The sequence below is a fragment of the Monodelphis domestica genome, chromosome 2 (assembly GCF_027887165.1).
Source record: "Monodelphis domestica isolate mMonDom1 chromosome 2, mMonDom1.pri, whole genome shotgun sequence".
NCBI classification, from domain to species: domain Eukaryota; kingdom Metazoa; phylum Chordata; class Mammalia; order Didelphimorphia; family Didelphidae; genus Monodelphis; species Monodelphis domestica.
The window spans coordinates 308,463,447-308,490,239 of record NC_077228.1 but is presented as its reverse complement, the minus strand read 5'-3'; the positions used below and the strand labels follow the sequence as shown (position 1 = coordinate 308,490,239).

General features: G+C 33.9%; 1 long non-coding RNA gene across 1 annotated transcript in view; it reads left to right on the top strand.

The window, feature by feature from the left end:
• LOC130457399 (uncharacterized) overlaps positions 1–26,331 on the top strand; it is a 45,084-nt gene extending 18,753 nt beyond the window's left edge. The window contains exon 3 of the long non-coding RNA XR_008916581.1: positions 25,720–26,331. This is a non-coding gene — a long non-coding RNA (uncharacterized LOC130457399). The remainder of the gene's footprint in view (positions 1–25,719) is intronic.
• The last annotated feature ends 462 nt before the right edge of the window (positions 26,332–26,793 follow it).

Genomic DNA, 26,793 nt, shown 5'->3' with positions numbered 1-26,793 from the left:
GTATCTACTATTGTATGTGCCTAGAATAATGACTGGCAAATGATCAATGAACAAATATTTATTTATTTAAAAACTACTATACAAGGCAATCTGATAATTATACAGGGTGGGGGAGTAAAATGAATGAAATAATCACTATATAGAATGACCTTATATTCTTTTTTTTTTAATAATATATTTTATTTGATCATTTCCAAGCATTATTCGTTAAAGACATAGATCATTTTCTTTTCCTCCCCCCCACCCCCCATAGCCGACGCGTAAGTCCACTGGGCATTAGATGTTTTCTTGATTTGAACCCATTGCTTTGTTGATAGTATTTGCATTAGAGTGTTCATTTAGAGTCTATCCTCTGTCATGTCCCCTCAACCTCTGTATTCAGGCAGTTGCTTTTTCTCGGTGTTTCCACTCCCATAGTTTATCCTTTGCTTATGAATGGTGTTTTTTTCTCCTGGATCCCTGCAAGTTGTTCAGGGACATTACACCACTACCAATGGAGAAGTCCATTACGTTCGATGATACCACAGTGTGTTTGTCTCTGTGTACAATGTTCTCCTGGTTCTGCTCCTCTCGCTCTGCATCACTTCCTGGAGGTTGTTCCAGTCTCCATGGAACTTCTCCACTTTATTATTCCTTTGAGCACAATAGTACTCCATCACCAACATATACCACAGTTTGTTCAGCCATTCCCCAATTGATGGGCATCCCCTTGTTTTCCAGTTTTGGGCCACCACAAAGAGTGCAGCTATGAATATTTTTGTACAAGTCTTTGTGTCCATTATCTCTTTGGGGTACAGACCCAGCAGTGAGAATGACCTTATATTCTAGTGAAAGAGGCAACACAGACATATGAAACTATATGCAGAATAAATATGAAGACAATAAATACAAATACATAAAGTATAGCTAAATGCAAATTAGTTTGAAACAAAATTGTGGAATTCTTAGAAATTGAGGGCACCGATAAAGGCTTTGTGTAGAAAGTGATGTTTAAGCTACAACATGATGGAAATAGAGAAGTAAAGGTTTAAAAAACACAATAATATTATCTGTCTTCAGGGAACTTACTATCAGTTAACTGAGATATATAGAGATTTTAGAAAGGACTACCACCTCAGTGTGAGGGCTTTGATGAGCCCTTTTCAGAACTGGTCAGCCACTTTTTTGTGCCTACTTTTCTACCGATTCTCATCTATGGCTCCAAGAAGCTGTAGTATGCACAAGCAGCCAAGTTGCATCTCAACAGATGGGCTAAACCAGGTTGAGGGTAATGGATAGGCCTCAAAACTATCAGTGACTTGGATGGAGTGTCTGCCCCAAGGAGAGGAAGATTTCTCTTGGTTGAATTGATGAGAATACTTTGCTTGAAAAGCTATGAAGGTGGCTGAAGTAGGCACTATATCGTGCTTAGAGCTATGTCAAATATCAAAAGATCATCCAATGCATCCCTAGTCATCACTAGTCATCCTGAATTTTGTCTAGCCACTGGTCTTCTTTGATGACTTTGAAAGAGAGTGAAGCTAACCACTTTGTCCAACTCTGTCTCACTTAAGTCCAATTCACTAGGGAGTCAAGGCATAGCCCTGTGGTGTCATTAGAACTCTTCAAAATGAAAAACAAATAACATCAATTAATTAGATGAATATTTATAATACAAATTAGAGTGAGATTGATCTATCAAAAAGGACAAGTGGAATAGCCTGAAAATTTTCCCTCTAGCTAGGGGAAAAAGGAAAAACAATAAAAGAGATAATACTTTAGCAAGAACTTGAAGGAAAGAAGGATTTTGATAGATTGAGATGTGGCTGGTTCTCTTTCCAAACCTGAGAATGTCCTGTATAGACATGTAGAGGAAGGAAAGTGCTGGATCAAACTTTGTGACTGCTAATATTCTAGTTTGATTAGAATGGATATTGAGCAAAGGGGAGGCTAGAACAATAGGTTAGAATAGACTGGTAACCTGAATTCTAAACTAACAAATTTCTATTCTATTCTATAGATCAATACTTTCCAAATTGGGGAGTATATGTCCCAAAGTTAAATAAAATTCTTCCTCAGTATAGACAAAAACAAAAATTAGAAATGAAGAACATAAGACATTTGTTAGCATAGATGATGCTACTCTTCTTCCCCTTATCTATGCTTAGTGTGGGCTGTGCTGGATATTCATATGTGTTTCTGTCCTAATAGGCAGGGCAAAGTGAAGTTGTCCTGCCTATTGGCAATACAATAAATGTATTCTTCCCTAAGTATACAGACTAACATGCAAGCAAGTGAGCAATCATTTCCCACCAGAACTCAGCCATGGCAGTATAGGCTATGCCATATACCAAGATAGCAAGCAGATTGGGAAATTGTTTTCCATCTAGCCCCTATCCATGGTTCCCTTTCCTCACTCTCTCAGCTGGACCACCTATTCTCTGTCCTCCATCTCCATCACAGAAGGTTACAGGATAGAGCAATTATAAGGAGATTGTGTTTCCTAGGGAATAGACAAACTGCTGGGGCATTGGAAAGTTGGAGAGGGAGAATTATTGAGACAAGGCTGTGAAGGAAATTCAAAACACATGTTTATATTTGATCCTAGAACCTGTAGGAAGCATTGGATTTTACTGACTAGGAAAGTGAAATAGATTTGGGTTTAGGAAAATCTTGATGGTGCTTGTTTGATGAGGAGAATAAAGAGGAGAAAGGCTTGAGGCAGGGAAACCAATGCAGAAGTTATTGCAATAATCCAGGCAAGAGGTAGTGAAGCTGGTATTCTTTGAGTGGAGAAAGGGGGTGGATATGAGGCATATTGTGGAAGGACAAGATTTGGCAGGTGAGTAGGATAAAGGAGAGTAAAGACTTGAGGATCACAGATTGTTAACCTGCATGACCAGAAGTATAGTATTTCCTTTCATAGAAATCTGGAATTTCAGAAGACAATTAAATTTGACAGAAAAGATAAATTCAGTTCTGGACATTCAGAGAAACACAGGAATAGAAAAAAACATATAAAGATTTATATAAACTGCTACATAATATTGAATATTAGCAGAACAATTATTATTATTAGAGATGCATTTAGGTAGCATAGAGGTCAAATAAACCTATGTTCCAATTATGCTTCAGATACACTTAATAATTGTAAACTATGTTGTCACTTAACCTCTTTGAGGCTCAGTGTCCTCATCTTTAAAAAGGAGACTAATAATATCAATTAACAGACTTTTGCAAGGATCAAGGTGAAAATATATAAAAAGCACTTTTCAATCTTTAAAGAACTACATAAATTTTAGCTATTACTAATAATAACTACAATTGTGTAAATTAAAAGATGCCTAAAAGGGAATAAAATTCTAAATATTTGAAAAAACAAAATTCTGCAGAAAAAGTGATGGAACAACTTTCCCCTTATATCAAAGAGTGGGGAGACGATTCTAGAATATTATATTTCATACATTGTTAGATGCAGTAAGTGTATCAGAGTTTTTGTCCTTTTAATTCGGTAAAAAGAGAGGTTCAAACTAGACTAGATATGAAAGGATTGTGACCTTTTTAAAATAAAAATTTCAATAAAATATATTTAAATATTTTTTTCTTGGAGGGTGTTTGTTGCTCTTGGGCACAATGAGCCATCCCTATGCTGGTTTTTCCTTCCCTTTTTAGTCAGAAATCTGAGTGAGATGGGCAGGATCTCTGTGTATGGAGCTAAGGAACAAGGATTTTGTCTGAGGCAAGCTCTGGAATTTCAGCAACCTCCACTTTTCACTACCCTTCTCTTCACTACCTTCCGGAGAGTGCCCAAGGTCTGCGCTCCCCAGCCCGCTGGGGTTTCAGGTGTAGCTGCTCTCAGGGGTAGGTCTTTGGTGGTCTTAGTCAGCTCCCAAGGACCTAGAGGTGCCCCTTACTCACTTGAGAGGTGCCCTTTGCTCACTTGCTGATTCTGGTGTGTGCTGGCTCTGACTCTGGCTCCATAGGTGGGGGAGGGTAGATCAGCTCAGGTTTGGGTGGGAGCTTCCCCCCCCCTTATAGAGTGGAAATGCCCAAATCCCATATATCTTCAATGCTATGCCCTACTGTAGGGTACCTTCGTTCTTATGAATTTGTTTTTTTTTTTGGTCTTTTGAGGTAGTCTATATCAGTGGGTGCTGAGGAGAGGAAGAGTCCTGCTTTTAGATTGTTGCCATGCTTACCTGGAAGTCTATTTAAATATTTTTTAAAGAAAAGAAATAGAGGATTTTATAGGATCAAATATTGCACATCCTTTAATAAGGATGAGGGTTGAACGAGAAAATACTTTTAGACAAGGCAATTTAGAGGTCAGTGATGACCTTGACAAAAACAGTTGCATTAGAATAAGAAGTCTAAGTGAATGCTTAACAAGGAAACAGAAGCAGCAACTATAAATAGTTTTACAAATAGAAGATATTTGCGAAGGGTAGCTTTTGGGATCAAGGGACAACTTAAGAACAATTTAATTTACTGGTGAATTTGCTCATTAAATTATAGTATTGGTCATTAAGAAAAAGAAGAAGCTGAGTGTCACTCATTGAGCTTCTAACTTGTTTATTTGAATTAAGTTTTAAGCAAATAAAGCCAGCAAAAGCAATGTCTGATAGTTCTATTTTTATGAAGAATGTATTTGGCTTCTTTGCTGAGTCAACAGAAATGATGTCATGCTATTTATTCAATTGACCTCCTGAGAACCAGTCATATTTTATGTATGGAGGGGAAACCAACCTTCTACTCATCCTTTTTTGGTATTTTTATCATAAATAGGTAATATATTTTGTCAAAAGCCTTTTCTGTAGCTATTGAGATACTCACATGTCAGGAATGCACTCCTGCCCTGTAATTTATGCTAGGAATTTGTCAAGAATAGACATATATCAGTGTAGCACATGATTTGGTGAGGACATGGAGCCATGATACTTTGCATGAATAATTGTCAATGGTCAATGTTATATACAAACACTATTTTTTCACCAAAGTTTTACTCCTGTGTGGTTTAAGGAATTTTAATTAAAGTTTCCTTAACTTTTTCTTCTAAGTTGACTTATCTTACTTAACTTTCCCCTAGTGCTAATGATCAATGCTTATTTTTATAGCAAAATAATTTCCAGGAGGTCTAGATTCCTTTAACAATCTTATTCAGAAATATAACAATAAATAAAATCTGAAAATTATTTCATTAAGTGGATTTTTACGTTTTCACTTGATCCTCAGATATACCCTGTTAATTGACTAGAGGAGATGATAAAACTGAGACCCAGAGAATTAAATGAACTCACCCAATATCACACAAATGGTAAAAAGAAACTCAGAATCCCTAAGCCAAGCTTTAAAATGGGGAAGAGCATAACCGTACAAAGACTTCAAGGCAGAAAGCAACATGATCATAGTTGTAAGGAGTAGATGGATGTGCAACATGATCTGTGATTAGCAATATATGCTCATATAGTAAAAACTATTGGACAATACATAAATATAGAAATACCATAAAAAAGCCAAAAAAGTAAGCTAATTCATAATTGTCCATTAAATTACTACTTATAAATTCAAGCTGCATATCCACTTTAAAATATTTATATAAAATTGGCAAAATACATCAGAACTTTCTTTGGCTTAACAGTTAGATGCTTCACTTTGAGAAATGAAAGTAAATTGGAGTTAAATTAACTTATATTTTCTATTCAACTCATGAATACTTGTGGTCATCCAAATATTGCATATGTAAATTATACATAGATCTATTCAAGGAAAATGACATAAATACAGACCCCAATTTACCCTCAATTGCCACCTGAGAGACTGTATTTAAAACAAACTTATTGGGCAAAAAGTCTACAGAATACAAAATTGAAGCCAAATTAATTTCCAATATATTACATTCTGATGTTTCTGTAAATCCTTTGGGATCTTATGGGTTTGAGAACTCTCTCTACCAGTGTATATTACATCTAAGCATACATCCTTATGCTGTGAAATTCTCATCAATATCCTTCCATAGTTTCTCTCCTATATAGTCCTAAACTGTCAAATTGATATTTCTAAAACATTGGTCTAATCACATCATTGTCCAGCTCAAGAAGTTCTGAAAATGAAGATGTGCTATGGGAAGATGGCAGAGTGGGATGTGAAGCTTTCTCATTATCCTAAAAACACCCACAAACAACCAAAAATAACTCCACAGAATCAATGCTAAAAGTGTCATAAACAAACATGAGACCATAGTGAAGCTGAGAAGCCAGGGACAGCAATAAAGCAAGATTTCTAACTTCTCTGACCTAAGTTCCACACAAAAGACCCTGGGGGAAGGAATAGAACAAACAGAGTAAATAGTACCAATAAGGCAGTCCCTGTGGGACAGGAGGCAAACCCATCTTGTTTGCTGAGCCCTGGAGGTTGTATCCCTGAGGATACCCAGAGGATACTATAGCACTAGAAACAGCTGTATCTCCTGCTGCCTCAATTCTGGATACCTCCTGCTGGTCCACAGCTGGAGATTGTTGGAGTGGATACCACAGAGTCTATGGGCACCGTATTCTAAGGAAAGGAACTCAAGCTTCAATGCTAACAAATGGGGAATTTTGAAGGCCTGAAGAACAAGAACTATGAACCTGCTCTATTCTGGGCTGTAGTATTAGAAAGGAAAAGTGAGGAAGAGGCAGGCACAAATGAGTGTGGTTGCTAGGGAACAAGAGCTCTGGAAGCTCTAGTGTCTCTCAGGATAGCAGAGTCCATGGTTACTATCAGAAGAAGAAATGAACTGGCCTTTACCACTACAGTAGCAGAAATGCCCACAGGTTCTCATTGGAACACATGAGGTAAATCACAGATTAGGGCTTGAGTGGGGAACCTGGGAGTACATCAGATCTTAGACTATAAAAATTCAAATAACTAAACAAGTACACACAAAGAAACCCTGAAACCTGAGACAACATACATCAACATAGTAGGAATCCTGGGACTCCTGAAAAAAGTCAATAATTAAGTCAACTGGCCTCACTGATAAAAAATAAATATAAAAATGAGAAAGCAAAGGAGAAAAAACACAACTATGGATAGATATTATGGGAATAGAGAAGACCTTGGCTCAAACTCAGAGGACAGTGAAGTAAAAAACACCGACTTCTAAATCAGCAAAGATATACATAAATGACCACAAGGTTAAAAAAAAGCTTTTGAATAAGCTTTAAATTTATTCAATAAACAAATGAGAGAGATTAAAGGAAATTTAGAAAAAAATTAAAGCAATGCAAGAAAATCAAGAAAATTATGAATGATCACCCAGTTGGAAAGAGATCCAGAAACTCATAGGAGAAAATGACTTATTAAGAACTAGAATTGTATAAAGGGAAGCTAACAATTTCCCCAGAAAACCAAAAATAATAAAAACAAAATTAAAAGAATAAAATAATAAAAGAGAATATAAAACATCTCATGACAAAAACAACTCACCTGGAAAATAGATAAAGGTGAGACAATATATGAATAGTTGTACTCCCAGAAAGTTACAATGATTAAAAAAATAATTTAGACACCAAATTTCAAAAAATCATCAAAGAAAATTTCCCAGAAATTTTAGAATCATAGACTAAAATAGAGCTCAAAAGAATCCACCAATCACCACCTCAAAGATACCCAAAGATGAAAGTAAATGAGAACATCATTGCTAAGTTCTATAGCTCCCAGGTTGTGGGGAAAATACTACAAAGAACAAGAAAAGTGTAGGATTCCAGGAAGAATCTCTGGGCTGAGCCACAGAGGACTCAGCTCTGGTCCAGTCAGACAGCATTCCAATGCATGATTTATGAGCAGGCCATGCGGTCTTTGTTCTGAGAGTTTGAAAAGAGCAGGCTGAACTTACCATGCCTCTAGCTTGTATGTCATTGGTATGTCAAGCCAAGGTAAATCCACTATGTACTGTTGCATATGTATTACCTACTTCTTACATCATCATTTCAATAAATACTCAGGAAGGACGCCATTTTCCCTCTCTCTTTTCTTTTCCTCTCTCTCTCTCCAACCTGCCTGCTGGCCATGTGGATCACTCCTGTTATGAAGATCCAGTGTGCCTCTAAAGATCTTTCTTTATTCTTTTCCTTCCTTCTGACCTTACTCCTGATTCCTTAACCATGTATTCTTGGCTATTCTTATCTTCCTTCATTGTATGCCCTACAAAGGAAGATAAATGGAAGATGTGTCCTTCCTAAACAGTATCTGATCTGTGTGTGTGTCTGACTCAGTTTCCCCGAAACTCTCCCTCCAACTTCTTTCTCCTCCTCAAAATCATAATCCTATAGATGTTCCCTTTTGTGTAGTGGCTGCCGGACAGATAGCTGCAAAAAGAAAACAATTTAAATTTTGTGAAACTACAAACAGAATAACATAAAACTTAGCAGCCACGACATTAAAAGAACAAGGAACATGGAACACAGAATTTCATTAAGCAAAAGAACTGGGTTTACAAACAAGAACAATAAATCCAGCAAAACTGAGCATAGCAATAAAATGTTAAAAAATGGACATTCAACAAACTAAAGGAACTTCAACTATTCCTGGGGAAAAACCTAGAGGTCAGCAGAAAATTTGATTTCTAAGAAACATAAAAAGATAATGAAAGGTTAATCATAAGCAATCCAAAAGGTCAAATTGTTTGATTCCTATATGGGAAAATGTCATCTATGAACACTGAGAATGGTAACATTGCCTGGATTTTTTGAAGGGACATGTATGGATGGAAGATTTTAGGTTAATGTGAATGTACTGAATGAGCTGAAATTGTAGCAGAATAATCAAGGAAGACATAGAATGGAATGACTATTTCACATTAAGGAAGAATAAATAGAGGAAGTGCTTTGGAGAAGGGCAGGAGAGGTAGGGGACAGGTAGTAATAGAACTCTTCTCTTATTAGACCTGGGATAAAGACAAAACAACATACACAATTAGAAGGGTAAAAATCTTAACATAAAGAAAAAAGTAGAGAAGGGGGGATGGGATAAGGAAAGGTAGATGAGTCACCTTAGGAGACTGGGGAAATAATAAAAGGAAGGGTAGGTTAAGAGAAAGGAGGGCAAAGGGATAAGAAAAGGGAGAGATTCATATAGGAGACTACATATCAAAAAGTAGGAGGGCATAGTTGTGGAGAGATCAAGAAGTAATTTTTAGAAAGGTAAATGAGAATTAAGGAAGGGAAAAAGGAAGGACCTTTGGAAAGGTGGGCCAATATGGAATAAGGAGGGCAAAGTGAGAGGATTAGAGAGGATTTGGGAGGAGAGGTTGAATAGGAGAGATATTAGTCAAAGGAAATTGGACATTTGTGGAAAGATATCATGGAAAGGAAGGAAAAAGATGACAGACTGAGAAAGAATAGAATAAAAGTGAAAACACAGATACTAAATGCAACATTGAATGTAAATGGAATTAATTCATCATGAGAAGAAAATGGTTAAAAGAAAATCTCAAAAACAGAATTTAAAAAGAAAAACATTGAAAATGAGACACACCTGTGTTAAAGTTGAGGGGGCAGAGCAGAATATAATATGCCTCAGCTGAGCTAAAGAAGGTTAGGGTTGCAGTCATAATTCTGATAGTTGGGGCTAAAATGGATATAAACAGAAGGATGAAGAGGGTAACTTATTTATGTTAAGTGGCTCTATGGTTAATGAAGCATTATTAATATTGAACCAAGGTTATACAGTATCCAGATTTTTAAAGTTAAAACTAAATAATATATAATTGGAAATCTACCTCTATTGTTATTATCTATAACAAAATAATAATAGTGAAGGGCTTTATTTTCCCCTCTCAAAATTAGATAAATCTAACCAAAAATAAATAAAAAAGAAGCTAAGGAGATGAATAAAATCTTAGATAAGTTATATATGACAGATATCTGGAGAGTCCCTCCATACCTACATGAGGCTAATAGTAGATCTAAGTCTTAACATACACATAATCCAAATAGACTCTAGGGAGATAATAATGGTATAGAGCACATGTACATTCTACAAAAAGTCTTACTTTAACACCCATCTTATAGGGTAATGATGCATTAAACAAAATTTCAATGGGTATGATCAAGTTGAAAAGACTTGGTTTTGGAAAGGGTATGGTCCTGAAAGATTGTTTCTGCTACCTAAAGACTAATCTAGCTATAGTCCTGGTAATGTATATTAACTGAAAACAAGACTAGTTAGGTTGATCATATTAAATGCTGAGAGGATCATGGAGAAAGATGTTTAATATTACCTTGCTAGAGCAGCTATAGACTTTTCTTCAGAAAACATGATGGAAATTTATATTAAGAGATGTAAACTATTTATACTCTTTAACTTGGGGATCTCATTACTAACATTAGTCCATTGGGACATTATTGACAAGGTAAATACTTACTTATATATGAAAATATTCCTGGAAACTTTATTTTTAATAACAAAATAATTTGAAAAAATTCAAATGCAACAACTGGGAAAATAGATGAATAGATTGTGATATTGGAATGTAATGGAATATATTGTCATTATAAATGACAAATATTGGAAATATAAGTAAAATAAAGGAAATAAAGGAAGAGATGAAGAGAATTAAATAGAGAAAATAATATAAATTATGACTACATTTTTAAAAAGCCACATTAAAAAATAGCCACAAAGTTAAGAGAAAAAAAGTATCAAAGTAAAACAAATTCAAAGGGAACTGAAAAGCAGAGGATGCTTATATTAGCACATATATATAACTTACATACTTTTAAGCAAATTGAAACAATGTGGAGTTTGTGGTTTTGCATATAATTTAAATATATATTTATTAAAATTATTTTGTGATGTTGGTGGTTATCAAGTATATAGTTTTGTAAAAATTAAAAAAGAAAATTATCTGTTGAAATTATTGTATTTTTAAAGCAAGCCATACATAATAGAAATCCATGTTTCACATAATAATCTTTTTTTTGGTTCTACTATATATATGGAAATATATGATATTTTTGTATTTGTTAAATACATAATAAAAATTTTTAATTAAAAAAGAAGCTGTAGCAATTTGCCATTTTTCCTGAAATAAACTATAGACTCCTGTTTTGGGAATTGAAAGCCTCTCATAATCTGACTATAGCTTACTTTATCTAAGCAGATAATACTATCCATCAATTTCCTTCATACTCTTTATATTTCAGCTATAAATTGTCCTTCTTTATGGTCCCCATATGTGACATTCTATCTCTGTACCTTGATTCATTGAAGGAACAATGTCAAAAAAGTGAGGACCGAAGGAGATCAGGTGAACAAGTAGAGGGATTAGCCTTAAGAAAAAGTAAATCCATTTCATCATGTGAGACAAGGGTAAAGAAAGAGAAAGTGACAGAAAGCTTCTGAAAGATAGGAGATGAGAAAGAGAATATGAGGGAGTTCACGGAAAATGGTCTAGGTTTTTTCAGTAAAATATGAACTAAAATTATCTAGCTAAGAGAGTGATGGGACAGGGACATGGGACATATGAGGAGGAATAAAATAGTTTGGAAGAGTTGCTGTGGAACATGGGACAATGAGTCAATTGGGGAAAGCTGAATTGCAGTGTGAGCCTTGAGGTTTTATGACATAAATTTGTAGTGGACCTGGTCAAAATGGTTTAATGATTCTCCTCATATCTATTCACCAGCAAGTATGTAAGATCAAAGGTGATAAATGGTGGAAGTAGCTAAGGCTATGATTTGACTGGGCATAATGAATGATATGATAGGGAAGATAGAGATTCAAGAAAGGAGGACAATGAAGAGTTGAACTAATATGGAGTTGAACTGGCTAACTAAGGAGTCAAGATAAAGAGAAAATAGATAGAGTAGCTAGTGCAGGGGAAATGGCCTGGAAAGGAATTGAGACATCCAGGAAGTAGACATCACAGTGTGGGCTCAGAGTAGAGTATTGTAAGGAAAGGCATAGGGAGAGTTGAAATACCACTGGATGAAAAAAAGAAGTGAAGGAGTTAAGGAAAATATTTTGAGGACAAGAGAACAGTAAAAGAGAAGAAAGAGAGAAGAAAAAAGCCAACCTCCCTGATCAAGGTGAGAGATTTGGAATAATCCTTGTTCCACTCAAAATAATCATATAAAATTATCTAGAAGCTTGGAAACTGAGTTTTGAAAATTCAGCATAGTGAATAAAGCTCACATACTTTAATATTGTTAAAAATTCATTATTTTAGTATTTATTCTCAAATAACTTTTGGAATGTTCCCCTTCCCTATCTGTACTAACATAATCTATACCCCAAAAAACACAAATTCCTCAATCCTATATAGAAAATTCAGGAAAGGATGAATTTGCTTATTATTTTAAAATATCATGCAGGTATTTTTTTTTCATTTTAAAACAGAAATATGGTCATAAATCTAGTTCTATAGAGAATCTTAGGAGCTATCTAGCCCAATGCCTATAATCCATGCTTTTTGCTTCTCTCTTCAAATCCTTCTTGTTAGCAATTAAAAAGAAGTAAGAAATAAATAAGACACAACAGCAAAACCAACTATGTCTGACAGTGTAACTAATATCATGTTTCCTCATTCCCTTCTCTCCACAGAAGGTGTGGTTCTTTGACTATATTTGGGTTATGTGCAATTAATATGAGTTCAGTGTTATTTATATTTGCATTATTGTAGTCTTGTTTTGTTCTTTTCTTTCTTCTGTCTTCACTCTCAATCAATCCCTATGAGGGTCTATATTAGAACTGACTTTATATGAGTTCATTTTTATGTAAATTCTATATTTTGAATGGAGACATAAAATGCAAATAGGCTCACCTTAAAAGCAATCTTGTACAGTCAGTGGTAACCACATTTTTCTTTTCCTAGTAAAAGAGGCATTCTCTTTATACATATAAACCTTACCTTCTTGAGGCTAATTTTTTCAATTTTTTGGAGATTTGATGGAAGTAAGGAAAATATACAAGCCTTAATAGCTACTTTCCTTATTTTTCTCTCTGCATGTAAATGTTTCTGAAGTAGATTTTGAATTTCTTTAAAAAGCTAGGGCTTGGTTTATTTAGGGAACAGAGAAAAGGTGCTCCTTCTGAAAATAAACAAATAAGTAAACAGGTAAATAAATAAAGCTTTTAATGTTAGCTAAAGCTAATTTTGAAATTTTTACCTTAAAACTGATTGGAGAAAGATCTTCTAAGTCAAGAAGTCCTGGGTTCAATTACCATTCAAACAATTCTACAAGACTATAAATTGCTAAGATATTACTTATTGACTATAAAGCAGATGCTATGGAACATCTAAAACTTACTTAGCCAATGAAGACACCAAGGTCGTCAAATTTATCCCTGGCCATTGCTAGACATTGTGAAAATAGTTTTGCCACTGGACTTCAGTGACTGTGAAAGAGAATGAAGCTTATGATTTTGTGCAACTTGCGCAACTCACTTACATCCAATTCTTCCACAAGTCAGTACATCATCCCATGATGTCTTCTTTGAAAACAAAAAACAAACAACAACTTTTGGGGATTGATTTTATTAATTAAGAACTCTCTAGGGGGAAGAGTCAAGATTGCCACTTAAGATGCAACAAAAGTCCAGATCTCCATAAAAACTCTTCCATACCAATAAAAAACAAAATGCTTTGAGAGGAAAGAAAATCAAATCTAACAATAGGACAGAGCTAGGGGAATCTCCTGCTAGATTATACTTAAAAGATATGACCAAAAAGCCTGAATTCTTGAATTCTCAGTAGTAAGGAAAAAGAAGAAGGAAGTTTCCAGGACCTCCTACCCCACTGACTGCTCAGAGAGCATTGCTGATTAAGTTCCTAGAGAGAAGGCTGCAACAACTACAGAATATCTTGAAAATGGGGGCAGCTGGGTAACTCAATGGATTAATAGTCAGGCCTAGAGATGGGAGGTCCTAGTTAAAATCTGGCCTCAGACACTTCCCAGCTGTGTGATCCTGGGCAAGTCACTTGACCCCCATTGCCTAGCCCTTACCACTCTTCTGCCTTGGAGCCAATACACAGTATTGACTCCAAGGTGGAATGTAAGGGTTTTTAAAAATAAAAAATCAAAAAGGAATATCTTGATAACAAGGGGGGAAGCACAATTCCCTTCAGCCTCTACACCTTCACCTACAACTTTAGCTTTTGCTACCAACTGGAGACAATCTGACCTTGGGGCTCATTAACACTCTATCAGCCTAATCAAGTCAATAATAAGGGCAGAGAAGAAATCTCTTCAGCACAGAGTAGCCCAAACCCAAAGATCCAGCAAATAAACAGAGGAGCAAGATAACAGCCAATGACAGCGGGGAAAGAAGGAAAAAAATATGAGTAAACAACAGAAAAAGAAAAAAAAAGAAATTACAATTGACAGCTTCTATCCAGGTAATGAACAAATGGAACAGAGGAGGATCAAGGAACACCAATCAAAATTGGAGAAATTCCATCAAATTGAACACAGGCTTTAGAAGAATTCAAAACACAATTAAAAAAACAATTAAGAGAGGCTGAAGACAATTGGGAAAATAACTTATAAAACAAAATAAGTCATCTGAAAAACAGAGGCACAGTAACTAAAACAAGAAATTAGTATCTTGAACACCAAAAATGACCAGCTTAAAAATGAGACAAAGAAGGTGAAAGATTACCTACAAAAAAAAATCAAACCATAAGGAGGATGACCAAAAAGCCAGGGATGAAATTCAGTCTTTAACAATTAGAATCCAAAAATTAGAAGCAAATGACTTCACAAGACAGTGAGCTTCTACAAAACAAAATCAAAAGAATGAAAAAATTGAAGAAAATATGAAAACCTCATTGACAAAACTAAAGACCTGAAAAATAGATCCAGGAGAGACAATTTAAGAATTATTGGACTACCAGAAGATCATGACAAAAGAAAAAAGTCTGGACATCATTCTATAGGAAATTATTTAAGAAAACTGCTCCAACATTCTCAAAAAAGAAGGAAACATGGAGATTGAAATAATCCTCAGATCACCTCCTGCACTTAATTCCCAATTAACAATGACCAGTAATGTTATAGCCAAATTCATTAACTACCAATTAAAGGGAAAAAAATTGCAAGCTACTAAGAAGAAGTCATTCAGATATCATGGAACCACAATTAGGAAAACACAGGACCTGGTTGCATCCACACTGAAGGACCATAAGACATGGGATATGATATTCTGGAGAGCAAGGAATATGGATCTATAACCAAGAATCAACTAACCAACAAAACTGACTATATTCTTGCAGGAGAAAGTATGGTCATTTAATAACATAGAAGACTTTCAAGCATTCATCAAGAAAAGACCAGACTTAAACAGAAAAATTGATGCCCACACAGAACTCAAGAGAATCACCAAAAGATAATTAAGAAAGGGAAAACAAAAAACAAACATCTTTAAGGGACCCATTAAGTTAAAATGATTTGTATTTCTATAAGAGAAGATGATATTGGTAACTCTTAAAAATTGTTATTATAAACAGGGTAGCTAAAAGAAGTATACTTAGAGGGAACAGTGACAAACTGTAGAGGATGAAATGTCAAAAAATATATATGTATATGTAACTTGGGGTAAAAAAGATGATAATAGTAAGAAAAATGGGATAAGAGACAAAATGGGGTAAATTTATATTTTATAAAGAAACACAAGGGGGAAAAGGGAAGAAGACCAATATAATGGAAGGGTTAAAAAGTTGGGAGATAGGTAATACTTAATTCTTGCTCACATTAAAATTGACTCAAAGAGGGAAGAGCAATCAGATCTATTGGGGTAGAGAATTGATTCGTGCCCTACAGAGAAGAAGAAGGGTAATAAACAGACTGGTGGAGAAGAATGTAATATGAGGGAGAGGGTGGGGGGGTAGTTTAAAAGACACTATAGTAAGGGAGGAATAAATAAGAGGGGAGGTGCTAGGAAGGGGGGGTAACATTAGGGAAGGGAAAGGGGGGGAAATGAATAAAAGTGAAAAGTTGGAGGGGAAGGCAAAAGGGATAAGAGAAAAGGCAGAACCTAAGGAGGAAGTCAAAATGGAGGAAAAAACAAAAAAAATAACCATAAATGTGAATGTGAACAGAATTAACTCAACAAAAAAAAGAAGCTGATAGCAAAATGGATTAAAAACCAGAATCCTACTATGTGTTGTCTACCAGAAACACACTAGAGGCAAGTAGATGCACACAGGGTAAAAGTAAGAGGGTGGAGCTGAATTTACTGGGCTGCAATGGAGACAAAGAAGGCAGAAATAGTAATTATGATCTCAGACAAAGCTAAAGCAACAATAGATCTCATTAAATGAGATGAGGAAGGTAATTACATCTTGTTGAAAGGCAGTGTAAATAATAAAGAAAGACAAATGGTACAGTAGTCAGATTTTGAAAGAAGAAACTAAAGGAGCTTAAAGAGGAAATAGATAGCAAAACCTTAGTAGTGGGGGACCTCAACTACCCTCTATCTGAACTAGATAAATTAAACCAAAAAAAAATGAGAAAGAACTAAGGGAAGTGAATGAAATATTAGAAAAAAATAGAGCTAGTAGAAATTTGTAGAAAAATAAATATAGATAAAAGTAATATACCTTCTTTTCAGTAGCACATGGCACATATACAACAATTGAAGATGTACAAAGTCATAAAAGCATTACAAGCAAATATAGGAAAGCAGAAATAATAAATGAATTTTTTCAGGCCACAATGCAATAAAAATCATAATCAATAAGGGTTTATGGAAAGGCAGATTTTAAACTAATTGGAAACTAAATTATCTAATTCTTCAAAACTGGTTGGTCAAAGAACACATCAATGAAACAATTACTGATTTCATTGAAGAGAATGACAATGAGGCAATAACTTTCCAAAATCTGTGGGAAGCAGCCAAAGCAGTAGTCAGGGGAAAATTTATTTCCCTTAGTGTATATACCAACAAATTAGAGAGGGAAGAGGTCAATGAATTGGGCATGCAACTTAAAAAAATTAAAAGAGAACAAATTAAAAATCCCCAAATAAACACTAAATTGGAAATGATAAAAATCAAACGAGAAATTAATAAAATTGAAAGCAAAGGAACTATTAAACTAATAAATAATTCTAGAAGCTGGTACTTTGAAAAAATAAAATAGATAAAGTACTGGTAAATCTAATTTTTAAAAAATGAAAGAAGAAAACTAAATTAACAGTATCAAAGATGAAAATGGTGTCCTCACCTCTAATGAAGAGAAAATAAAGGTAATTATTAAGAACTATTTTGCCCAATTACATGGCAATGAATGTGACAATCTAGAGGAAATGGATGAATATTTACAAAAATATAAATTTCCTAGATTAACAGAAGAAAAAATAGAATACTTAAACAATTCCATCTCAGAAAAAGAAATTAAATAATCCATCATGGAACTCCCTAAGAAAAAATCCCCAGGACCAGATAGATCACAAGTGAATTCTACCAAGCATTTAAAGAACAAATAATTCCAATACTACATAAACTATTTGACAAAATAAGCAAAAAAGGAGTTCCACCAAATTCCTTTTATAACACAAATATGGTACCAATTCCAAAGCCAGGCAGACTAAAAACAGAGAAAGAAAACTATAGACCAATCTTCTTAATGTAAAAATCTTAAAAAGAATATTAGTAAAAAGATTCCAACAAGTTGTCACGAGAGTTATTCACTATGATCACGTGGGATTTATACCAGGAATGCAAGGATAGTTCAATTTTAGGAAAATCATTCACATAATTGACACTATCAACAACTAAAACCAACAGAAATCACATGATTATCTCAATACATGCAGAAAAAGCCTTTGACAAAATACAACACTCATTCCTATTGAAAACACTAGAATGTATAGGAATAGATAGGCCTTTCCTAAAAATAATAAGCAGTATATATTTAAAACCATCAGTAAGAATCATCTGCAATGGGGATAAATTAGAAGCCTTTCCAATAAGATCAGAAGTGAAGAAAGGATGCCCATCATCACTTCTATTATTTAACATTGTACTAGAAACACTAACATTATCAATTAGAGAAGAAAAAGAAATTGAAGGTATTAAAATAGGCAATGAAGAGACCAAGCTATCACTCTTTTCAGATAATATGATAGTCTACCTAAAGAATCCTAGAGAATCAACTAAAAAGTTAGTCAAAATAATCAACAACTTTAGCAAAGTTGCAGGATACAAAATAAACCCACATAAGTCATCAGCATTTCTACATATTTCCAACACAACTCAGCAAAATGAGTTAGAAAGAGAAATTCCACTTAAAATCACCCCAGATAATATAAAATATTTAGGAATCTGTTTACCAAGATAAACACAGAAATTACATGAACACAACTATAAAACACTTTCTATACAATTAAAAGTAGATCTAAATAATTGTGAAAACATCGATTTGTCATGGGTAGGACAAGGTAATATAATAAAAATGGCAATCTTACCCAAATTAATTTATTTATTTAATGTCATACCTATCAAACTACCAAAAAACTTTTTTACCGAATTAGAAAAAACCATAACAAAGTTCATTTAGAAGAACAAAAGATCACGAATATCAAGGGAACTAATTTTAAAAAATGTGAAGGATGGGGGCCTAGTAATATTGGATCTTACTGTACAATAAAGCAGTGGTCATCAAACAATATAGTATTGGCTAAGAGACAGCAGGGAGAACCAATGAAATAAACTTGGGGTAAATGATCTCAGCAATATAGTGTACAATAAATTCAAAGATCCCAGCTTTTGACACAAAACCCCAGTATTTAGCAAAAGTTGCTGGGAAATTGGAAAACAGTATGGGAGAGATTAGGTTTAGATCGACATCTCACACCCTACACCAAGATAAATTCAGAATAGGTGAATGATTTAAATATAAAGAAGGAAACTATAAGTAAATTAGGTGAACATAGAATAGTATACTTGTCAGATCAATGGGAAAAGAAAGGTTTTAAGACCAAACAAGAGACAAGAGAATATTACAAAATGTAAAATAAATAATTTTTATTACATTAAAAAGTCTTTTTTACAAACAAAACCAATGAAAAAAAAAGTTAGAAGGGAAGTAACAAATTGGGGGAAAATCTTTAGAACAAAAACCTCTGAAAAAGGTCTAATTACTCAAATTTACAAGGAACTATATCAATTTTACAAAACATATCAAGCCATCCCCTAATGGATACATTTGGAACTATGCCCAAAGGGCTTTAAAAGACTGCCTGCCCTTTTATCCAGCCATAGCACTGCTGGATTTATACCCCAAAGAGATAATAGGGGAAAATATGTGTACAAAAATATTTATAGCCCCACTCTTTGTGGTAACAAAAAAATTTGAAAATGAAGGGATGCCTTTGATTGGGGGCTGAACAAGTTGTGGTATATGCTAGTAATAGAATACTATTGTACTAAAAGGAATAATAAACTAGAGGAATTCCATGTGAACTGGAACAACCACCAGGAATTGATTCAGAGAGAAAGGAATGGAACCAGGAGAACATTGATCATAGAGACGGATACACTGTGGTACAATCAAATGTAATAGACTTCTCTACTAGGAGCAATGCAACAACCCAGAACAATTCTGAGGAACTTAGGAGAAAGAACACTATCCACATCCAGAGAAACAGCTGTGGGAGTAAAAAACAAAAAATAAAAAACCAGTATTGTTTGATCACATGGGTTGATGGGGATATGGACTCTAAATGATCACCCTAGTGCACATATTAATAATATGGAAATAAGTCTTGATCAATGACACATGTAAAACCCAGGGGAATTACTTGTTGGCTATGGGAGGGCAAAGGGAGGAAAGGACATGAATCATGTAACCGTGGGAAAAAATTCTAAATTAATTAATTAAATAAATAAATGTTTAAAAAAACTCTTTATACCAAAGAAATCAAAGGACCTGTTGGAAAATAATTAACCTTATATATGGCTTGGAATCATCAGTTTGGGTTTAGTAAGCTCATCTACTTTACATCATTCTCTGGGTTAAGGGACTTTTAGAGCACCTAGATCACTGTAGGGACTATACTGGTTGTAGGGAACTGACAAGAAATAAAGTAGTCAAGATTATAAAACTTGAGGGAAGACTCCTACTGCTAAATTGAACATTAAACTGAATATGCACTTATTAAATAAATACAGCCCACCCAGCACTTTATTAGGTGCAAATGGATAAGGACATATGGGAGTGGGGTAGCTATAGAGATAGAAGAAATCCAAACAAATATTATAAAAATGATCCTGAAGGTCATGCCATGTTTGCTTCAGCTCCTCATTTCTATTTCCACTATAGTCAATATATTTCAATCAGAGAAATTACAAGTGAATTACATGAATTACAAGTTTGTGACTATCTTTTCCCTTTACTAGAAGAGCTACTTTGTCATAAAGAACTGAGGATTCCCTGCTTCATGACTTGCTTCCTTATCTTAATCATAGACTGACTCTCTCTCTCTCTCTCTCTTTCTCTCTCTCTCTCTCTCTCTCTCTCTCTCTCTCTCTCTCTCTCTCTCTCTCTCTCTCTCTCTCTCTCTCTCGGTTAATCAGGCATGTCCAAGACACTAGCACTATAAGAGAAGAGCATCCTTTTCTCTCTGTATAGGCAGATGCTATATTATAATCTTCTGAGTTATAATTATCATTGTGTAGGAAAACCTGGAGTTTACTTTGTAGTGTTTCACTATCCCCTTATGTCCAATTCAAGGCTATCTAAAAATAAGACAGTGATAGTTCTGAGGTGGAGTTTTGCAGAACAGAGGAGAGAGAGGTAGGAGAATCCGCCTCCAACCTGTCAAAGGCTGTTACTGTCTCAATCACTAAAGAATTGAAACCCATCAGATGAGTAAAAGAATTATTTCGCATAATAAATGTGTATAAGCCTGTGCATCTCTGTGTATGGAAATATTCCCGCTATGAATAAAAGCAGAGTAAAGTAAGCAGAGTCAGAAAAACAAGATCCACAGAAAGTAAAAGGCAGCTGAACTCAAATTTATTGCAATGACTAATCTTGGTCTGGAAGTTCAGGTATTAGAATATATTTCCTTGGTACTATGGTGACATAATTTTGATTGCACTGACAGATGTGAAGATTTTGTCTTTTTCTTCCATGTAGTTAATTCTCTTTGTTAGAAGGAATACTAATAGCAGTACAGGAATACGTCATTTTATTGCACTTCACTTTATTGTGCTCCAAAGATATTACTTTTTATTACAAATTGAAAGTTTGAGGCAACCCTGCATCAAGCAAGTCTATTAGAGCCATTTTTCCAATAACTTGTCCTCACATCACGTTTCTGGGTCATATTTTGGTAATTCTCTTAATATTTCAATCTTTTTCATTATTATATCTGTTAAAGTAATCTTTATTACTATTGTAATTGTTTTGGGGCTTCATGAGCTGTGCCTATGGAAGTTGGTGAATCTAATAGATAAATTTGTTTTCTGACTGCTCTACCATCCTGCCATTCCCATCTCTCTCTTTCCCCTTTGGCTTCCCAATTCCCTGAGGCGCAGCAATACTGAGAAATATTACATAAACTTAAAACATGAAAAGCACTGGCAGAGTTTTAGAGGATTGACTTCAAATTTGAAAAGAGTTCTGAGTAAAATGCTCTCAAACTATATCACATGCTACAGAGAAATCTTTTGTGAAAGGAAGAGTCAATCAATGTGGCAAGCTTCATTGCCATCTTATTTTAAGAAATTGACTCAGCTACCCAAACCTTTAGCAACCAACCCCTTAATCATTCAACAGCCATCAATGGCAAGGCCAGATACTCCACCAGAAAAAGAATTAGAATCCACTGAAGACTCAGATAAAATTAGCATTTTTAAACAATGAAGTATTTTTAAATTTAGGTATTTAAATTGATTTTTTTCTTTTTTAGATATAATACTATTGTATACTTAAAAACTACAGTTTATTGTAAATAAAACTTTTACATCACTAGGAAATCCACAAAGGCATATGACTCACTTTATTGCAATAATCATTGCTTTATCACGATGGTCTGAAACCTAATATGTACTATGTCTGAGGTCTACTTGTAATAGCTAATATTTATAATATTTTCTATAATCTAGTCACTGTGATAAGTGCTTTACAATTTGTATCTTACTTGGTCCTCAACAATCCTGACAGGTAGGTATAACTATGCCCATATTTTATATTTGAAAAAACTTAAAGAAACAGAGTAAAGTGACTTGCCCAAGGCTGGTTTTTAATTCAGGTCTTCCTGATTCCCAATCCAGTGTTCTATATGCTATGACACCTGACAACTCCCAAAAACAAAAGTATGCACATCAATGTAAAGAAAATATACAGAATTGCAACTTTGAAAGGCATCTCAATGGCCATCAACTCCAAACCAAAAAAAAAATTTTTTTAATCCCTTCTATAATATAAACCAAAAATAGTTATTCTTCTTTTGTTTTAAGACTTGAATGTGAAAGCACTAGCTTCTTGAACAGCCTTTTCTACTTTTGGACAGCTCTAAATTATTAGAAATTATTTTTGTCTGTTTTTGTTTTTCCTGCTATCATTCATAAAGTCACTACTTTGAGACTTCCACCCATTTTACTCCTAGTTTTACAATCTGGAACCCCCCCCCCAAAAGAAGTCTATTCCCTCTTCCCAATAATATATGTTTAAACTCTTATCTTATGTCTAAGAGATGCTCCTGAGTTTGAGTTCCAAAGCTAGGCAATGGAGATTAAGTGACTTGTCCAGTGTCACACAGCTAGGAAGTATCTGAGCCCAGATTTGAACCTAGGAGCTCCTGACTCTAGGGCTGGCATTCTTTCTGGTATGCTATCTAGTTGCCCCTAATAAAAGCCTTTTAAGTTTTTGAACATAGCTATCATCTTCTAACTCTTCTCCAGATTAAATAAATCTAATTCCTTCAGATGTTCTTCATTCATGGATGTTCTTCATCTTAAAGAGGAGTATGAAAGGAATACTATTTCTTTATTCATAGATTCTGTGGCTCTCCTAATAAATCTTAGAAATGCAGATGGGGAGCATAGGATAGCTAATGGTACAAAGTGCTGCCTTTGAAGAATTACATGTAAATATCTATTTATATCTATATAGATAGATGTAGATATAGAGATGGATATAAAGAATGATCTATCCATCCATATAGAGATTGTGCACACCTGAGTACACAGAGATAGATAGATAGATTGGTAGATATATATATATAGATATAGATATAGATAGATAGATAGATAGATAGATAGAAAGGAAGGAATGAAAGAAAGATATAGATAGATAGATAGATAGATAGATAGATAGAAAGGAAGGAAGGAAGGAATGAAAGAAAGATATATATATATATATATGTAGACAGAAAGAAAGGAAGGAATGAAAGAAGAAAGAAAGATAGATAATATATACACACAGTAGAGTAATATGCATACTGCTTGGTCAGGAGGAGTTGGTTCTTTTCTAGATGTCATATTTCATGAAAGACTTTAATAAGATGTAAAATATCCAAAGAAGAGGATCATTTGAAATAACTAGAGATATTTAGTCTGGAGAAGAAAAGACTTGGGAAATAATAGCGGTGTTTGAATATTTAAAGGGATATTATTGGGAAGAAAGATTAAAATTTTGTTTTAGACCCAGAATGCTATACACACACACACACACACACACAAACACAATAAAGATATTCAAACTACTAACAGCAACATAAAAGGCAAAAAAGTATTCCCCAATGTATGAGGTAAAAAATATAAACAAATCCTCAAATAAAAAAGGATTGCAAATTATTAATGTTCAAATGACAGATGCACTAAACTGCTAATAATGAGGAAAACATATCATAAAATAACTCTAGGTTTCACCTTACAAAGTACAAATTAACAAAATGATTGAATATAGAAATAATTGATGTTGTAAATATGTGAAATGATGCACACTAACGCATTGTTGTGGGAACTGTAAATTAGCCCATTCATGAAGGAAATCAATTTGAAATAAGAAGAAAATATCCATACTTTTTTAAATTTAGCATTCTATTCATTATGCTTACTCTCCTTGGGCTTCTGGACTAATAGTATGGATCAGCGCCTCAGCTCAGACTTGTACTTAATCTTAAATCTGTGTGCATGTGTGTGTGTGTATAATTCATATAATAAAATTCTTTTCTCTCTCACTTTGGATTTGATACAATTTTTAAAGCCTTGCCTGATTTATCCCTACATAGGGAGAGCAAGAAATCACTTAAAATTATTTAATTTTTTCAGTCCTTATGCATAATATTTTATTCATATTTTATTTAAAGAAATTGAAAAATGGAACTAAGTCTAGGTTGCAAATCAGAAGACTAAATGTAAGTCTTAGCTGTGAATCTGATCTAGACTTTAATCTAAGCTCAAGGAGAGTGTGTGTAATGAATAGAATGCTGAATTTAAAAGTATGGACATTTTAGTCACTTTATTCTTCAAAATTAATTTTTTATTTCATGTGATAAAATTATCTATTTTCTTCCGTAAACATCTCTATCTCTTTTTGGTTAAGGAAAAATATCATATGTTACTTTTCTAATTTGTTTATGATATATTCACTATTGTTGCCTCATAAATTTTGAATTTATTCATGATGTAAAACAGTGGTATCAAACTGAAATAGAAACAGAGAACATTAAGCCATACATAGGGATCCCTATAGGTACATGCTGACTTAAAAATAATATATTACCTGTGTTTGTTGTATTTTTACTAATTTTGTTAAATATTTCCCAATTAATTTTTAATCTGGCTCAAATGCCACTGATGAGTATGTTAGTCACATTGAAGAGTATTTAACAGCCATGTGTTAGAGGTCCAATTTCTTATCAGCTAGGTTTTTTTTTTCTGTGCTTTTCAATCTAGTGATCATTTTCCTCAATGAAGAAGATAAAACTCAAGAATTTGAGTAGTTCTGCCTTTATTCTTTTGTTACCTTCATCTGATATTCACCAAAGCATTAGTATTAACTCTTGATTTTCATCTTACTCTCAAGATTTTTTTAAAGTTCTCTTTGTTGTTATAATTTATTGTAAATCTAAGCAAATTCTGAGGTAAACATGACAATTTATAGAATCAATCCCATTTTTAAAAATAATATGCCCTCAATTATTTGTTTACATTTCTATCTTCTATAGTTTTCTCTTCTAAAATTCTAAGTCATTCAATCATTTTGTCCTATCATTGGATTATAGATTTTTGAATTACAAAGGCCTTGCAGTTCATTTTGTCCATTCTCCTTCTTTTATGGATGACTAACTGAAGCCCAGAAAATTTGAGCTGCTGCTCTCATCAAATTCCCCACATCTCAGCTTCATGAATTTAATCATAATATATACTTTCATATATGTTACTCCTCCATCAGCCATTTTATCTGAGTTTTTGCTATTGAAGTTTTACCCTTCTATTGCTGTATTACTCATAAATCATATCCTAATTAATCTTATTTATAACTGTCATTTCCTATTTTTCTCCTTGTAAAGAATATTCATAAAAGGGTTCAATAGGTATGTAGATTGAAAGATCCAGTGGTTCTGAGGGTATAGCAATAAATTGGACAACACCCAGGATTTATAAGTAACATTGATTTTATTCCCACAACAAATTGAACATATAACCATTAAGGACTTGCTATGTGTGGAACTGATCTAAGTGCTACGATACACAAAGATAAATATAAAAATTCATGTCCTCATGGAGTTTTCATTTTTCTAGGAATGAACACAAATAGAGTACAAAGAAAATTAATGAGAGAACATAGGTAAGGAAGAGGATTGGGGAAGGCTTCTTAGAAGAAATGCATTTTGGGTTCAGCTTTGAAGATGAAAAGAATTCTGAAGGATGGGGATGAGTAAGTACATTTCAGAGTTGATGAATATTTGTTGAATACATAGAAGTGAGAAATAAAGTTTGAAGAACAGCTAGAAATCCAGTTTTGATGAGAACATTGGATTTGTGAAGGATAGTCAAATACAATACAAATTGAATAACAACAAGAAGTTTGAGATGCCTATAGCATATCTAGGAGCAAACATCTAGGAGAAAATTGATTAGAGTTGATTAGTTCTGGAATGTATTTAGAGAAATCCATGTTATTTTTAGTTATCCTTACCACAGTAGATACCCTTGGAATGTCACATACATTGTGATTATTTTAAATGTTTAGCATAAACTCTACCTGAACCCCTCAGTAGGTAGTCACCAAATACCAGGACTTTTATTTTCTTTTCCCTGTGGCCAGTAATCAATATTCTTTTTCCTGGTGACATTGATGTGTCCTCCCATCATTTCATGAAGCACCATAAGCTGCTTCCTCTTTAAAAGGTCTGTTCCCATTTTCTTGCAAGAGAACTGTATGATTATTATCTATGCATTATTTTGCTTTTTCTCTTTTTGTTTTTTAATTGAAGTCAGTAGGTATTCTTTCATTCTTTTCGTTCTTTCATTAAATATTTAAAACCCACCTCCACTCCCCAGTAAGTCAGAGAACATAACTATGTAAGCCTTAGATTCCTCATCTGTAAAATGAGCCAGAGAAGGAAATGGCAAACTACTCCAGTATCTTTGTAAACAAAACTCCAAATGAGGTTGCAAAGAGTTGGATAGACCTGAAATGATTGAACAACAAACCAAAAAACATAAATCTGTTATTCCAATAATTTCTCCTTTTTTAAAATTAAGGGAAGAAACAATCTCAACTTTGTATACATGTCCATTTTATTAAAGCATTCATCTTATTCTTTAGCAAGGTTTCATGAGATTTAAGATGATTACTCCTATGAAGAAATG